This window comes from Dromiciops gliroides, chromosome X, assembly GCF_019393635.1.
Source record: "Dromiciops gliroides isolate mDroGli1 chromosome X, mDroGli1.pri, whole genome shotgun sequence".
In the NCBI taxonomy this organism is placed as follows: Eukaryota; Metazoa; Chordata; class Mammalia; order Microbiotheria; family Microbiotheriidae; genus Dromiciops; species Dromiciops gliroides.
This window is the reverse complement of record NC_057867.1, coordinates 5,125,571-5,143,681: the sequence shown is the minus strand read 5'-3', so window position 1 is coordinate 5,143,681 and position 18,111 is coordinate 5,125,571. Positions and strand designations below refer to the sequence as shown.

Sequence of the window (18,111 nt, the reverse complement as noted above, 5' to 3'; positions counted from 1 at the left end):
CAAGAAGGAGGCAGAGAAGTATGGACTGAAAAAGACAGAAAGCCAGAAGAGAAAGAAAGAAAGGAGTCACTCTAGGGTCTGTGGTTTGAGATTATTGCATGGACATTCCTTTATTTAAAATTTCATTTTTATTTTTAATTTTTCTCCATTACATGTAAGGATTTTTTTGAGTTCCAAATTTTTCTCCCACTCTCCATTTCTTTCCCCTTCCCGAGGCCAGGACACAAGTTGATACCATGATTTAACCATTATGTCAAACATATTTCCACATTAATCAGAACAAAAGGAACAAAAATAAAAGAAACAAGAAACAAGAATAACAAAAAGGAAACAACAGGAGTGAAAATACTACCGTATGTATATTCCTGCCCATTCCTCGAAGTTAGAAAGCATAATGTTGAGCAGTGAACAATGGGTTGCTGAGAAAAGAGAGAAAGCCAGATCATCATGAAAGAAGATTTCTTGAAATTGAGATATGGAAGTCTGTAGCCATTCAAAGAGTTAGAAAAAATGCATAGAGAAATCAACAAAGTGATGTTTTGATTCTTACAGATCCTACTAGCGGGAGAAATGAGTGATTGAGAGTACCCCGCTTAGGAAAATATGACCTGGAATGGTGATATCCTGGTGGTTGAATGAATGAAAAAATAGGTAGAGAACAAAGGCTGGAGTAAAAGTGGCAAGCAGTGTTTTATTGAAGATGATATAGAAACACTAATAAAAGGTTGAATCGGGAGTCAAGATTGAAGAATCAAAGGAATATTCCCCTCCAAACAAGTATGAAAAATCAAATCAAATCATATAATAGTTCAGTATAGCCAACCAAAGATCAGGGTGAGACCTTTTTCCATCCCAAGGCAACTTAGGTTAGAAAAATCATTCTGTGATCCTGGTGCTGCTAGCCCACATGCACGGCACTATATGAGCACAGCATACCAGCAACACCACCTGTGGGCCTTGAATGCTGCAGCTGCAGAAACAGTAGCAACATCAGCTACTATTTCAGTAGCTTTCACTGCCCAGAAATGGTAAGGGGATAGGACAAACGGTCAGAAATTAATTAACAATGAAATGACCGTTGTACAGGCACCGAGCCTAGGACTGGGCACTACAAAGCAACACCATTAACCATTACCGACTTCCAGGTCACAGTTCCAATGCAGAAAGGAGCTTTTGCCATCACCAAGGAGCAGAAAACTTGGTCATAGCTCCAGAGCAGAGAGAGTACAAGTTTCTTGCTATCTGTTGCATGGCAGAGAAAAGAGCACTAGCACATTCTATTAAAATGGAACAGAGGCCTTTACTGGATCAGGACTAGAAGATAGACCTGGAAAACAGTTACCATACCTCTTCCCACATCTCACCACCTTTAAAGCACTGAAAAGTTATAGACCTTCAGAACTACCTGTGAAAACAGCAGGGAGAAAAATCCTGAAGCTTGAAACAGTGACACCCCCCCATCTCACCCCAAGAGGTTTGCAGAGCACAAGTCTAACATAAAGGTACAAAGTTACAAAGTAGGATGAAAAATAAGCCAAGAATCTGACCATAAAAACTACTATAGTGACAGGGAAGCTCAAGACACAAACTTAGAAGAAAACAATGATATGAAAACATCTACAAGCAAAGATTCAAAGAAAAATGCAAATTGGATATAAGCCCAACAAAAATTCCCAGAAGAGCTAAGGAAAGGGATGGAAAAAAAAACAAAAAAATTTAAAACTCAAATAAGAGCATTAGAGGAAAAATTTGGTACAGAAATTAGAGCAATGCAAGAAAAATATGCAAAGAGATTTGATGGCTTTGAAAGAGGAACAAGAAATACTAAAGAAAGTAAATACTTAAAAAGAATTGGCCACATGGGGAAAGAGGTACAAAACATCACTGAAGAAAATAATTCTTTAAAAATTAGAATTGGTCAAGTGGAAGCTAATGACACCATGAGTGATCAAGAAACAATAAAACGAAGTCAAAATAATGAAAACATAGAAGGAAATGTTAAATTTCTTCAGGAAAACAATTGACCTGGAAAATAGATCAAGGAAAGATCATTTAAGAATTACTGGACTACCTAAAAGCCATGATCAAAACAAGAGCCTAGACATCATATTTCAAGATATTATGAATGAACAAAAGTTGAGAACTATCTTCACATGTAATGGGAAAAAATACTTTATTAATTAAAAAAGATATTATGAATGAAAATTGCCCACACTTTTTAGAACCAGGGGGCAAAATAGAAATTGAACGAATCCATAATCGGCTCCTGAAAGAGATACCAAAATGAAAACTCCCAGAAATAACAACCAAATTCTAGAGCTTCCCAGTCAAGGAGAATATGCTTTAAGCATGTAGAAAGAAAAAAATTCAACACTTGTGGAATCACAATCAGGATTCCATAAGATTTAGCAGCTTCCATGATAAAAGAACAGAGTGCTCAGAATATGATTTCCTGAAGACTAAGGAGTTAGGATTCCAACCAGTAATAACCTACCCAGCAAAGAGAAAAAGAAGACACAACAAAATCGAGATCTCACTAGCATTCCTGATTAATAGAACAAAGCTACTTGACACTTACTACCTGTGTGACCCTGGGCAAGTCACTTAATCCTCATTACCCCATAAAAATCAAGCAATCAAGCAATCAATCAATAAATGAGACCAAAGCTGGATAGAAAATCTGACATTCAAACACAAAATTCAAGAAAAACACTGAAAGGTAAACATGAAAGAGAAATCATAAGGAACTTAATAAGCTTTAAACTGTTTACATTCCTAGATGGGAAGATACATTTAACTCCTAAAAACTTGATCATTGTTAAGGATGTTGGAACAAAATCTACAAAGAGAAAGGGCACAGATAGGAGTCCATTATGTTTTATTTTTATTTTCTTTATCACCATCACCATCATCTCCTCAATGAGAATAAGGAAGGGAGAGGAATCATGGGAAAAGTTATCTCACATAAAAGAAGTACACAAGAAAGTGGTAAAGGCAGGCCAGGCAACTCTTGAACCTTACTCTCAAACAAATTAGTTCAAAAAGGGAAGAACATATATATATATATATATATATATATATATATATATATATATATATATATATATATATATATATATATATATATATATATATATATATATATATATATATATATATATATATATATACACACACATACATTCAGTTAGGTGTAGAAAACTGTCTTACCCAACAGGTAAGTAGTAGGGGAAGGGACAAAAGGGTGAATAGAGTGACCCAGGGTATTAGAAGTGAATTATAGTGAAATCTAGATAATAGGAATTGGATGAATGACAGTGTGAAAGGGAATTATAGAGAATTGTCAAGGCAGAGCTGAATGGTTAGACTGCCTTAGATTAGGAGACACAAATATATGTCCAGGCCTAGACAGTGAGAGATAAATTAATGGAAAGAATTCAGCATTGTGAAACTGATGGTTGAACAGACCAAGAAAAGCATAGAATGATGAATGGTTAAAACTAAAAGTCCAGGAATGAATGGAAAAGTGTAGAAGACATCAAGAGATCAATGAATGGAGAAGCTGGGACAATGAGAAATGAATGGTAAGAGATACCAAGAGAGTAAGAGATGGAAAGAATTGTACTGAGTGAGAGATTCATGGCTGGGGATAAATGCATGGTTATGTGTGTGAAAGGAGAAGTCTAAACCATAAAGGGTGGCCTATGGGCAGACATAGATAAGCAGTAAAGGATGAAAGGAGAGATCTTGAGAAGGAGGTATGGATGTGTGCAGAGATGAGAGACAGCTGAATGGAGAAGTCATCAAAGTAAGAGTCAGATGCTCCGAAATCAGACCAGAGTGAGAGATGAATTGGTTTGCTGAAGTCCAGAGGGAGAATTACATGTTTAGAGAAAACTAATTAGGAAGTAGTAGATGAATAAAGAAATAGATAGGGAGAGAAAAGTGGACCTAGAAATATAGATAGGGAGATACTGATGGTGGATGATACACAGACACTAACAAAAGGCTAAAAGGAGAGGCCCAGACTGTCTTAGTTGAAGTGACATTTAAATAGGAAAAATGGATGAATGATGAGAGGTATGCAATGTGAGGTCGCTGATTGAAAATTGGCAAGGAAGAGATGAATGAATGATTGGTTAAATGTAACCAAAAAGAAATGGCTCAGAGAGGGAGAAAGGGATCCATGTCAAGGCCTAAACAGTGAGAGATGCATGGATGGGGAGCCTTTAGCATTGTGCAGCTGATGGTTGCATAGATGTAGCAAGGCGCAGAATGATGAATGTCTAGAACTAAAAGACAAAAAATGAATAGAAGAGTAACCAAGACAATAAGAGATGGAAGAATGGAGAAAGTAGGGAAATGAGAGAGGGATCCTAAGGGAGTCCAACAGAGTGGGGGATGTATGAAAATAGATACATAGTCCTGGTTATTGATCCCAGCATATTGAGGTTTGTGCAAAATGAGAGGCCTTACCAATGAACGAGGGACAGCTGAGGAAACACACCTTAGCAGAAAAGAGGAAAAGGACAGATTTTGAGGAGAGTTAGATTTTCGGGGCGATTCAGACTACAAGAGGGAGCTGAAAGGATAAATTGACAGAGTGACCACCTGAGTGAGAGATAGATAGGTATACTGAAATCTCAAGGAAGCATCACATGATTAGAGAAAACTAACCAGGAAGTGGTAGGTGAATGGTTGAAGAGAGATATACAGGGAGAGAAAAACTGATTGAGGAACATAGATAGGGAGAGGGTCACAGTGATTAATACACAGGCACCAAAAAGGTGAATGGAGAGATTCAGGCTATGATAGGTAAGGTGATAGTCAAATCTAACTAGGGGGGCAGGCAGCTAGGTGGCGCAGTGGATAAAGCACCGGCCCTGGATTCAGGAAGATCTGAGTTCAAATCTGGCCTCAGACACTTGACACTTAATAGCTGTGCAAGACCTTGGACAAGTTACTTAACCTTCAATGCCCAGCCAAACTAAAAAAAAAAAAACAAAAGAAAACTGAACCACCCAAATCTAACTAGGAGGAAATGGATGAATAGTAAGAGGTATAAAATACAAAATGACTGAATTGAGAATTAACAGGGAAGAAATAAATGAATAGTTAGACTTAGTAAAAGAGAAATGGCCAGTCATACTCTCAAAGAGAATGAGACATTAATGGATGTCTACGACCATCCATTGACAAATGGATGAATAGAGAGCTAGAGATAACGACATTGCAAAAACTATGCCTGAACGAACCAAGAGAAGCCTAGAATAATGAACGGCTAAAAATAAAAATGTAAGAACAAATCGAAGAGTGTCAAAGATGTCAAGAGATCAATGAATGGAGAAACTGGGGAAATGAGAAATGGATGGTAAGAGATACCAAGAGAGTGAGGAATGTATGGAAAGAGAATCATACTGAATGAGAGATTCTTGGCTGGAGATACGTACAAAATGACAGATTATGAAAGGACAAGCCATAACAGTGAAGGATGGCTAGCAGTGGGAACAAAGATAGGAAGGAAAGCATGGAAGGAGATGTCTTGATAAGGAGATGATGGATGTTTGCACAGATCAAGACAGTGAGAAACAGGTGAATGGAAAAATCAACAAAGTGAGCGTCGGAGTAAGAAAGGTACTTGATAGTGAAATCGAAACTAAGAAATGGATGAATGAAAAGAGTTTGGCAATGCAAGATGCCTGAATTGAGAACTGGCAAGGCTGAAATGAATGAATGGTTTAGACATAGCCATGAACAAATGGATCTTTAGACCGACTGAAGGAAGGAAACACGAATGGATGGCAAGACCTAGACAGTGACAGATGGATGAAGAAGTGAATGAATATATTGATTTAGACCAGAAGAGATGGATGAACATAGCAAGACCAAAACACTGATAGACTGATGGTTGAAGAAACCTGCAGAGGCACAGAAGGATAAATGGATACACCTAAGCAGCAAGGAATGAATGGGAAAAGGGATCTTGAAAGTAAAAAATGGAAGGCAGAGTCCAGATGGTAGAGTGAGGCAGTCACAACTGCCAAAGCTCCCCCAAAACTGCTTCTACAGTCATCACAGAAAACATGACAAACTGAATTCTAGGGGGCAGCTAGGTGGTGCAGTGGATAGAGTACCGGCCCTGGATTCAGGAGAACCTGAGTTCAAATCCGGCCTCAGACACTTAACAATTACTAGCTGTGTGACCCTAGGCAAGTCACTTAACCCCAATTGCCTCACCAAAAAAAAACAACAAAAAAACTGAATTCTGAGCAAAAAATACAAGAGAAAATAACAGTGAGACCTTTTTCTGGCCCACGGAAGCTTTGGAAGACAGAAAGAGACATATGCAAACAATGGGGTGGAGGCTGGCCAGAAGTAAAGAACAGTTGATTGGGAGGGCAGTAACAAGACCACTCTCCAGATCACCACAACTTGGAAGCACCAAAAATATACATGCCCCCAGATCAAGCTGAAAAAGCAGCAGCAGGACCTAAAAAATAGAAACTCAGTCCAGGTGTTGCCTCACAGAGGTGAGCTGAGCCCTACTCTAACATAAAGTCCAAAATGAAGAAGCTGGAAAAATGAACAAATAAAAAAATCTGACCATAAGAGGCTTCTTTGGTAACAGGGAAACTGAAGACACAAATTCAGAAGAAGACAATGACTTGAAAATATCTACAAGTAAAACCTCAAAGAAAAAATTCAAATTAGACACCAGCTCAACCAGAATTCCTAGAAGACATAAAGAAAGAGTTTTTTTAAAAAAGCAAAAAAAAAAAAAAAAAAGGCAGCTAGGTGGCACAGTGGATAAAGCATCAGCCCTGGAGTCAGGAGGACCTGAGTTCAAATATGGGCTCAGACACTTGACACTTACTAGCTGTGTGACCCCGGGAAAGTCACTTAACCTTCATTGCCTCGCCAAAAAAACAAAAACAAACACAAAAAAAAAAGCAAAAAAATTAAATCAGAGTGATAGAGGAAAAATTAAGGAAAATGAGAGCTATGCAAGAAAATTATGAAAAAAAAGAATTCACATTAAGAAATTGAGAATGGGGACAGCTAGGTGGCACAGTGGATAAAACACCGGCCCTGGATTCAGGAGGAACGGAGTTCAAATCCAGCCTCAGACACTTGACACTTACTAGCTGTGTGGCCCTGGGCAAGTCACTTAATAACCTTCATTGCACAGCAAAAAAAAAAAAAAAAGAAAAGAAAGAAAGAAAAGAAAAGAAAAACAGAAAAAAATAGAGAATGGGAAAACAAAAAAATAGTTGGTAGGTAAAACCAAGAGAGTGAAAGATGTATGGAAAGAAAGTTATACCAAATGAAAGATTCCTAGCTAGAGGTAGCTGCACTTTGAGGTATACGTGAAAGCAAAAGCCTAAAAAAAAAAAGAAAGAAAAATCCAGTGCAGGGGGCAGCTAGGTGGTGCAGTGTATAGAGTACCGGCCCTGGATTCAGGAAGACCTGAGTTCAAATCCGGCCTCAAACACTTAACACTTACTAGCTGTGTGACCCAGGGCAAGTCACTTAACCCCAATTGCCTCACCAAAACAAAAAAAAAAGAAAGAAAGCTAACCTCTGAGTGATAGGTAAATGGGTATACCCAGAAAGTGACAGAAAGGGAGAGGGTGAGGGTGGATGATTCACAGACACTAGCGAAAGGTTGAATGTACAGACCCAGAATATGAGAGGGGATGGAATAATTCAATCTAGATAGTAGAAAATGAATGGCTGGCCATGAGCTATGAGAATTGGCAAGGCAGAGCTGAATGAGTATTTATACCTAAGCAAAGAAGAAAAAAGGGCGAGGGACAAATGGAAGAGAAAACTAGATAGTAAGACACAAATGAATGGAGAAACTGGCAAAAGGAGAGAATGGATGCTTAGTCATCAATAAAGTGAGGGATGCCTGGAAAGAAAGTGAGAGATTCCTGGCTGGAGGGAACCAGCACGGTGAGTATATGTGAAAGAAGTTCTATCAGGAAAGGTCAAAAACCACAGAGAGCCAGCAAAAGTCAATAAAGGAGATTTTGAGAATTAGATCCTGACACTGAGAGCAAGTGAAAGGACAAATCTACAAAGTGAGGTTTAGATGCTTAGAAAGACAATGTACCAAGTCAGAATTACAGGCTTAGAAAAAGTTACACTCAAAGTGGTCAGTGATATAGGAATAGAAGGATTAATGGAGAGCCTTAGATAGGGACTGATGGATTATTTAGAGGGACAAATGGGAGTTAGGTGTGGATACCAGGAAGGAGGTACATGGGCTGAAAGGACAGATGGAAGGGAAGGGGAGAATGAGAGTGGGAAGAATAGAAGGCTCTGGGAGGGGAAGAAAGATGGAGGGCCAGGAGTGACCCAAATGGAGCCACACAGCAGATGGACCAGACTGATGGATTCTGTGGATCTACGGATGGAAGAATACAGGTAATGATTAAGAAGGTCTAGACAGAGGGACTGAGGGATCATGGGATGGGTGGAGTCACGGACAGAGGGGCAGATGAACCTGCCAAGATAGGAACCAAAGTCCAGTGGCTTAGAATCAGGTACTAGTTACCCAGAAGGATATTCTTCCTCCAAGATAATGGACATTTCCAAGAGAGTAAGTCATTGCAGCTGTGGTAATGGGTAGGGAAATCCCTTCCTCTCTGACTTTGGGAAATCCAAGGGAGAAACCCAAGCATCCTTAAAAAAAAAACAGTAAGAGAGGGGGCAACTGGGTGGCACAGTAGATAAAACACCAGCCCTGGATTCAGGAGGACCCAAGTTCAAATCTGGCCTCTGACACTTGATACTTACTAGCTGTGTGACCCTGGGCAAGTCACTTAACCCTCATTGCCCCACCAAAAAAAAAATAAGAAAAGACACCTGGTAAAGGAGACAAAACTATTGAAGGATGGAGGCACATGGAGTCAGAAAAAAGTGTATAAAAGTAAAAGGGACAGAGACAGCAAGAGAGGGAAGAGACACAGTGAGACTTTTCAAAGGAGACAATGAGATAGAATTGGAGGCAACAGAGAGACAGAGAAAGAAAGTGGGGAGAGGAGCGGCTGCTAATGAAGGAAACAGATACATAGTTGGGGAGGAGAAGAGTCAAAAAGAGAGCCCTGAGGCCCCTTCTGCTAGCTCTCCCTCAGACTCATCACTGGAGGACGAGGGCAGGATTGGAGGGTGGGATTCTCTCTCTTACCTTCCCATCAGCATCTGTGACAGCCACAAGAGCATGGGCTTGCCCAGTCAGCCTGAGGCAAATCTCTTTGGGTTTTTTCTCTATTTCCTGGGCCACAGGTCATCAAACAGCAATCCTGAGAGATGAACCGTTACAGCCTTCGTGACTACCTCCTGAGTTCAGAAGATCCAGAGACTTCAAACAAGATGCTCGCTGTCCAGTGGGAAGTATTTTTTTCAACTGGACCCTTTTTTGGAGAAGTAAGTTGACAACTGGCAGGCAGATGAGCCATGAAAGCTGAGGAGGAGGAGGGGAGGGAGAGCTTGAGAAATCCAGGGGAAATACGGCAGAGTCTCAGCAGAGAGACTTGGAAAAGAGGAGCCTAGAATCTAGCCTCTCTTTTCAAATCATAAAGACACATGACACCAATAAAAATGTACAATTCAAGAAAGTGAAAAATGGAGAAAGAAGGAAGATGGGGATAAAAAGGAGGCAAAGAAGTAAAGTAGAGGGAAGAAAGCAAAGCAGAACACAAGGGAGCAAAGGAGCAAAGGCTGTGTTGAAGGCAAGGACTACTCAGTCTCCACGTAGGGCAAAAGCACCAGAGGTAGGGAGAGAGCACTAGTACCAACAGCTTACTTATCCCACCATGGCCCTGTTGTTGTTTCTTTCTTGCCTTAGGTGAATGTACATTGCGGATGGAATGGACCTTGTGCCCTTGAAGAGTCAGAAGAACTACCAGAGGCTTGGGAGCACAGCCCCAAGGAAGAAAAGGGATCCAGCTCAGCTGCCAAGACGCCAGGTCCTACAAGCAAGAAAGCAATTCTGTCCATTGGCCATAGCCAATACTCTGAATTTAACTTGGCAGGCAAATGCATTGTAGCAAGAACTTTAAATGTGACCCCACTCTCCTCAGGGGCCAAGTGATCCAAGGGAATATATGCCCCTGGGCTTTGCGGGGGAGGAATATGTTTCTGTTCTAGCTGTATCTTACTGAATAGACCTTTATAACAGCAAATTGATGTTAACTGGATTGAAATTGGGGAGAATACACTGGAGTTGGGGCTCAAGCCAAAAGCATTCGAAAAAGACACTCTCCAGCCTTTTGGGACTACTCACTCCTTGAACCCTGAGGGGACATGTATGAGCTGAGCCCAGGAAGCAAACATCAGGAGGGTGGGCCTGCATGTGCAATTCCTCCCGTTGCTCTTTCCCCTGACCTTTGGAGGGGTGACCCCTCCAGCACCCCAGAGAGAATGCCTGGGAGGGAAAGCGGGAGGAGGCAGTCTAAATGTGATTAGGGGTGAAGCATCCCATCTAGAAGCTCTGAAACCTTTTTCCTTATTTAATTTGTGCCATTGTTTTGTAAAATGTGGCTACTATATATTGATTGTGTCTTATGAATGAAAGGACTTATCTAGACTGAGGGAAGAAATTCCACATGTGGGCTAGGAGTGTGGCCACAGGTTTTCACTATTTTTTAATAACTGAGCTCTATTGCACCTCTAATTTAAATGAAGAAGCAGGCCAGCACCACACACCTCAATGGGAAGGGAAGTAGTCTGAGCTTTTCCAGGCTGAACCCCTTCCTGTAGGGCTTAAGGAAGGCAGCCCAGGAACTGCATGGACTAGGCACGATTCCACAGTGCTCCAAGCATTCTGCGCAGCCTTCAGCCATATGATAAAGAGGCTGACAATCAGGGGACAACTTAGCAAAACTGGGGGGGGGCATTCAGTGAAAGCAGTCCTCAGAGATAAAATTCTCTCTCTGAAAACATAGCAACACAATGGAAAAAGCAAATAATATTGAACTGAGAATAATCTAATGCTAGAAGGTTGCAATTTACTCACAGAATGTAAAAATAAAGTCTTCATATCCTCAAAGATTAGAATGTTACCAGTTTTAGAATCTGAGCCACCAAAACTGAGAATGGTGACTCTATCATCAGGGTGCCCCAGCCCCAGTGGATAAGGACAAAAAAGAGTTCTACCCTGTATATCTTCACATTTGACCTTATACTTGGACCCAGGAAGTATCTTGGATGTGCCTGTATGTACCTAGGTGATGTGTAGATGAAGCACTGGCCCTGAAGTCAGGAGAACCTGAGTTCAAATCTCACCTCAGACCATTACTAGCTGTGTGACCCTGGGCAAGTCACTTAACCCCAACTGCCTTAAACATCTGGAGCCATCTCCAGTTATCCTGCCTGATCTATATCTCACCACTGGACCCAGATGGCTCTGGAGGAGAGAGGGATGCTGGTGACCTTGCACAGCCCTCCCTCACTTCAATCCAATTCATTGCAAGTTATGACATCACCTCCCGATGTCATGGTCCTCTTCTAGAACTAAGGACAAACAGGCAACATCCAAGATGATAAGGAAAGCTTCCATGCCCTTCCCCCTACCTGGAGGAAAAGGAAAGCCAGCTGTAATCCTCAGCCTCTCCTTCTACTACTATAAAGGCCACAGCTGTCAGTCCCCTCTTTTCTTTCTCATCAACTGTGAGGAAAGGATGCCCAGTCACCATAGTTGACACTGGGAAATGGGGAGGAGTGGGGAAGCAGTTACTTCTAGGTGACTTGGTACATGGTTGGGGAGGTGACATATCCTTTTCCACTCTCAAATTAGATGCAAAGGAAATAAAGCCTTCAATAAATCCCATTGTTGCTGTTCACTGGAGCTGAGGGACAAGGAGAGGTGGTGTCTGTGCCCTATGACATAAGATGTGCCTTCCAGTTCCTCAAGGAAGTGAAGAGTTTGGGGACAGCTAAGGAGGGTTATCTGGGGGCTAAGGGGGCTTCCCATGCCTTCTGAGGGTCCTGCAAGTGGGGAGGGGAGGGAGAACTCTGCTCCCAGTACATGGGGATATGCCTCCATTTCCCCTGCTGCCAGGCTCCGTGCTCTTCCCTCTGCTCAGTTCCCATCAGCCAGCAAAAAGGGAAGAGTGACTACATCTCTTTTTCCCCAAGCAAAAAAGATGACTATGTTTATAGGAATTGATAATTTGCCTCTTAGTTCAAAAGTTTCCCATTTTCTAGAAACAGAATAGTTCTGAGCAGAGATAAGGAGCAGTGCCCGAGAAAGGTTAATGCTAACTAAAATCCAGCTCCTGTCCATCAGGGTAACCAGTCATGGTGCATTACTGGGACAATTCCCTGGGTGTGTAGGTTGGACCACATGGATGTCAATGCCAACTCTCACAGTCCATAATCCTGGGGATCTCCCCTCTAATGTTTGTATGCCACTGCAGCCCCTCCCAGAGAGTTCTTGCAGTGCAAGGAGAGAGATGACCAAAATGGCTCCCTACTATTGCAGGTCACATGTGCTTCCCCACACCAGATGCCTTTTGCTAGGGCTGTGACAGTCAGATGGCTTATGTCCCTTTTAGAAGGGAAACTCTCAGACTCTCACAGTATTAAAAGGACAGAAATGAAACAAAATGAAATAGAAGGACTTGAAGCAAGGGAGAGGAACAAGCTACAAGGCATTGCTCAGGCAGGGTGAATGGCGATGTTACACAAGAAGAAAGAAGGGGAGCAGAACCAGGATGCCTTGGAGCCACCTGTGAAAGGTTCTCTACTGCCTCGCCACCTGCTGCTACTTTTGCACTGAAACGAGGCCAGGCAAAGCTCATTGCCCAGGGTGGCTTTGTAAGGGAAAAGCCCAGAGGGAATGCTCTGCCTACTCTCAGTGGGACTAATTATGTGTCTGGGAGGGAGAAGCTTGTGGCTTGGGAATACCCAGAGTGGGCATAATAACCTGTGATTGGTTTCTACCATTCTGATTAAAACTTTTTATCGAGTTTGTCTTCGTGAAGTGTCTTAAATGCAACACAGCTGGTAAGGGACATAAGGGATGGGGGTTGGGGGGGATTTGATTAGATGAGGCAAAGATTCTCTCTAGAGTAAGGAAAAGGGCATCTACACTCCCAAAGAAAGGATGGATGCAGCCCCAAAGAATCCCAAAGAGCTTGCAGATACTCCACATGGGAAAACATTTTTAATAGACTAGAAGTGAAAAAAAAAAGAATATAAATAAATATATTAAATACAAACATAAATTAAATAGGAAATAAATGGGTGGATGAATGCATGAATGAATGAATAAATTAATATAACAGTATAAAAAAATTTTTAAACCCTCTCAAAACCCTGAACCTACTTAGAAAGGCACCGGCTGGCCATCAAATCCCTAGGGTTTGTAGCTTTTCCTGTTTGTTGAGAAATGCTTCCTACAAAAAAACATTTAAGTGCTTATTATATTCATATACCAGACAAAATGTCAGAAGTACAAAGAAAGGCAACAACATTGACACGGGGGGGGGGGGAACTATTAAAGTTTAAACTGGCCAACTAGATACCAGGAGGGATACACCTAAGAAGTCAGGGTAGATTGCATTCTACAGCACGAAAGTTAGTTGGGCATGGCTACTACCTGAGCTAGGAGACAGAGAACTCCAGAGGGCTGAACTGTCATTCCAAAAGAAAATTCCCCCTGACTCTCAGAAAACTTTCCCCACCCCCAAGGGGAGCTTTCCATAGTCAGGTGGTCACCCCATCCTTCCCCCCACCATCTGTGCTCTATAAAGGCTTTGGCCTTCCCCCCGGTCAAGGAGAAAGGCATCTCAGAGAAATGTTCTGTCTCTAAGCCATCTCCTTCCCAAGAGGGAAGTCTTCCCCCTTGATCACCTTCTCTAGCAGCCAAATAGAAGGCCATTTTATTCTAACTGGATTGTGTGAAAGAGGTGTAATTCTTTAAAGAGGAATACCTAGGGGGGAGTTGGAGTTGGGAAAGAGTTCTGATGTTTTCCATCCCAGGGTGCAGAAGCTGCTAATGTGACTGGTCCAGTGCAGGTACCACTGAAGGGCAGTCACTATACTCCCAACCGACGCCGTTTTTGTAGATTTATTCCCCAGCCACGCCCTGCTGCACCCCCCCTCCCCTGGTGGCAGAGGCCCCTACAGGGGTAGCAGAGCCAGGTAGTGAAGGGGAACGGGCTGAGGACCCCAGTCAGCGACCTCGCCGGCGCCACCCACCCCCCCTTCTTTTAGCGACAATGTTTTGTCAGGGACCCTCGGCCCTCCAACCAGCAGCAGCCTATGGAGAGTACAGATGGAGCAGAACCCAAAGACCCAGCCCCCTTAGAAGGTGACTAGCAGCAGGGAGATGAACGGGCACCTCCACCCAGATTCTGACTCAGATATCGAAGGCCTTTCAGGCCTCGGCCTTCACAGCAGCCCACCACAGAAGGTGGAGATGGAGTGACCAAACCCAGCCAGGGTCCCACAGATGGCTCGAGGCCTGAACCCCAGCACTCACGAAATCGGCCTTACTTTCAACATAAGAGTCAGCAGCCTCCTGGTCCCCAGCAGACTGCAGCCCCTGAGGCTGATAAAGAGCCAGTACCCCTGGGCCCACCCCCAGCAGGTGCCCCTACCCATCAGGAGAGCCCAGCAGAGGCAGTCAAGCCCATGCCACCTCCTACGGACACACCTTCCCAGCCCCGCTTGGAGCCACAACACCAGCTTGTGGATACCTCAACTCCTATAACCAGTGGGGACTCCCCTACCACCTTACTGGAGTGATTCCAACTCGGGGGGCCAACTAGAGTAGTTATCTGGTATCTGCTGACTTTTTCCAACTGCTCCTTCCCTGTCTCCCTGCCCCCCTCCAGAAAATCCATGACATTGAAACATCAGCCTTCACCCTGTTCCCTCCTTTCCAGTACCCAGGAGGGTAGAGCAACTTTTTGTTTTGTTTTGTTTTTTAGTGAGGCAATTGGGGTTAAGTGACTTGCCCAGGGTCACACAGCTAGTAAGTGTTAAGTGTCTGAGGCCGGATTTGAATTCAGGTACTCCTGACTCCAGGGCCAGTGCTCTATCCACTGCGCCACCTAGCTGCCCCTGTAAAACAACTTTTTTTTTTTAATTAATAAAGTATTTTATTTTTTTCCATTACATGTAAAGATAGTTCTCAACTTTTGTTTATACAAGCTTTACAATTTCAGATTTTTCTCCCTCCCTCCCCTCCCTCCTCCCTCCCCTAGACAGCAGGTAATCTGATATAGGTTTTATATACACACACACACACATAATAACATTAAACATATTTCTGCATTAGTCATGTTATAAGAGAAAAAATCAGAGCAATGATGAAAAACCTCAAAATACAAAAACATCACCAAAAACAAAAGAAATAGTATGGTTCATTCAGCATCTATACTCCACAGTTCTTTTTATTTTTTCCTTGGATTTGGAGATCCTCTTCCATCACAAGTTCCCTGGAACTCTTCTGTACCATTGCATTGGTGAGAAGAATATAGTCCCTCACAGTAGATCAACACTCAATGTTGATGATACTGTGTACAATGTTCTTCTGGTTCTGCTCATCTCACTCATCATCAGCTCACGTAAGACCCTCCAGGTTTCTCTGAACTCCTACTGCTCATCATTTCTTACAGCACAATAGTATTCCATTGTATTCATATACCACAACTTGTCCAGCCATTCCCCAATGGATGGGCACCCCCTCAACTTCCAATTCCTTGCCACCACATAAAGAGCAGCTATAAATAAAACAACTTTTTAATTTGGTTCAACCCACCCCCCCACCCCCACCCCCAAGGGTAGAAGGAAGGGAGTACATCCTTTGTCCACTGGAGCCAGGTCTCCCTTCCCCCACACCCCAGTTTATTTGGGGGGTTTTCTCCCTCCCCCACCCCAAACTTTTGGGGAAATGTCATGTGCCACCTGAGCCTCCAATAAGAAAACCAATTTGCACAGCTGAAAAAATATATAAAAATATAAAAAAATAAAGAGGAATAGCTAAGGGCCCCCACCACCTATTTCCCCCATGACAACATGATCACTGTCCTCAAGGATCTTACAGTCTAATGGAAGAGACAGCATATAAATAACAATGTTTGTATAAACATACATATCCATATGGGTGTATATACACATATGTGTACAGACATGCAGACAGTAAATGGAAGATAATCTTGAAGGGAAGGCACTAGCAGGAAGGGAGGAAAGGGAAGAACCTCCTGCAGAAGGTAGGATTTGAGCGGAATCTTGAAGGAAGCCAAGAAAACCAGGAGGCAGAAGCAAGGAGACGGGGGGGCATTGCAGGCATGAAGAACCAACGGGAAAAGTGCACTCAGAAGATGGAGAAGAGCAGCAAAAGGATGGTGTTGCTGAATTGTAGAGTGTGGGGAGATGAGTAAAGTATAAAAGACTGGAAAGAACAAAGATTTAAATGCCAAACAGAATAATCAAGGTAACAGAGAGTCGGAGTTTGAGTAGTGCTGAGTGGATGAAGGACTGGAGTGGGGAGAGACTTGTGGCAAGGAGATAAACCATCAGGCTTCTGTAATGGTCCAGGTGTGGGACAGTATCAGAAGAGAGAAGGGAATGTTTGTGACAGGTGTGAAGGTAGAATCTACAGAACCTCACCACAGATTGGATATTTGGAGTGAGTGCTAGTGAGGGCTTGAAAATGACACTGAAGGGCAGCTAGATGGCGCAGTGGATAGAGCACCAGCCCTGGATTCAAGAAGACCTGAGTTCAAATCTGGCCTCAGACACTTAACACTTACTAGCTGTGTGACCCTGGGCAAGTCACTTAACCCCAATTGCCTCACTAATTTAAAAAAAAAAAAGAGAGAGAGAGAAAATGACACTGAGCTTACAAACCCTGGGTGACTAAAAGGATGATGGGGCCCTTAAAAATAAAAGGAAAACTATGGGAAATGAGAATTTAGGGGAAAGATAAAGAGTACTGCTTTTGGACATACTGAGTTTAAGATGCCTGCAGGATGGGGCAGCTAGGTGGCGCAGTGGATAGAGCACCGGCCCTGGAGTCAGGAGTACCTGAGTTCAAATCCGGCCTTAGACACTTAACACTTACTAGCTGTGTGACCCTGGGCAAGTCACTTAACCCCAATTGCCTCACCAAAAAAACAAACAAAAAAAAAGATGCCAGCAGGATATCCAATGCTAAATGTCCAAAAGGCAATTAATGAAACAAGATTAGAGCTCAGAAAAGAGGTTAGGGCTGGATATATAGCTAGGTGGTACTGTGAATAGAGCACTGGACCTGAAGTCAGGAAGATTTGAGTTCAAATCTTGCTTCAGACACTTATTGCCTGTGTGACTCTGGGCAAATCACTTAATCCCTGTCTGCCTAAAGTTTCCTCATTTGTAAAATGGGAATGAGAATAACAGCACCCACATCCTAGAGTTGTTGAAAAATCAAATCAGATGATATTTGTAAAGCAAAGTACTTTGTAAACTTTAAAGTGTAAACTTTAAAGTACTATATATATATGTTATGACATATTATTATTACCTAGAATATACCCAAAATCTAGGTGCTAAGCTCCAACTGCTTAAAACTTCACTAAGACTTTTGGGACACCCTGTATAGAACTGAGAATCTTTTGCTTAGGAAACAATAATTGAAGATATGTGAGCGGATAAGATCACCAAGTGAGACAGAGCTCTATAGAGCAAAAAGGGAAGAGGGCCTAGTTAATGGACATGGCCCAGATGAAGATCGAGCAAGGACACCCGAAAAAGATGTCAGACAAGTAGAAGAAGCAGGAAAGAACAGTGTCCCCAAAACCTAGAGAGAAAAGAAGATCCAAGAAAAGAGAGTGATGAGCAGTATAATGACAAACCATGATGAATCCATGATGAATCAAGCTCCCCACTTCCTGACAGAGGAGACAGGCTCAAGATGCAGAATGAGAAAGGCATTTTTGGACATGGCTAATGCAGGAATTTGCTTTGCTTAACTTTGCATATTTGTTATGAGACCTTTCTTTTTCATTCTTTCTTTTTTGTTGTGTTGTTCAATTGGGGATGGGGGAGAGAAGTGGGAGGGGGATAAATTAAATAATTGTTTGTTGATAAAAATTAAATGTAAAAAAGAAA

At 42.4% G+C, this 18,111-nt stretch overlaps 1 long non-coding RNA gene and 1 pseudogene across 1 annotated transcript; both read left to right on the top strand.

Annotated features, from left to right (window-relative positions):
* The first annotated feature begins 7,217 nt into the window (after positions 1-7,217).
* LOC122734144 lies at positions 7,218-11,368 on the top strand. The gene is made up of 3 exons (XR_006353998.1): positions 7,218-8,430; positions 9,292-9,432; positions 9,854-11,368. It is a non-coding gene; the product is annotated as an uncharacterized LOC122734144 (long non-coding RNA).
* Positions 11,369-12,685: 1,317 nt separating this feature from the next.
* On the top strand, positions 12,686-14,760 carry LOC122733527 (annotated as a pseudogene).
* The last annotated feature ends 3,351 nt before the right edge of the window (positions 14,761-18,111 follow it).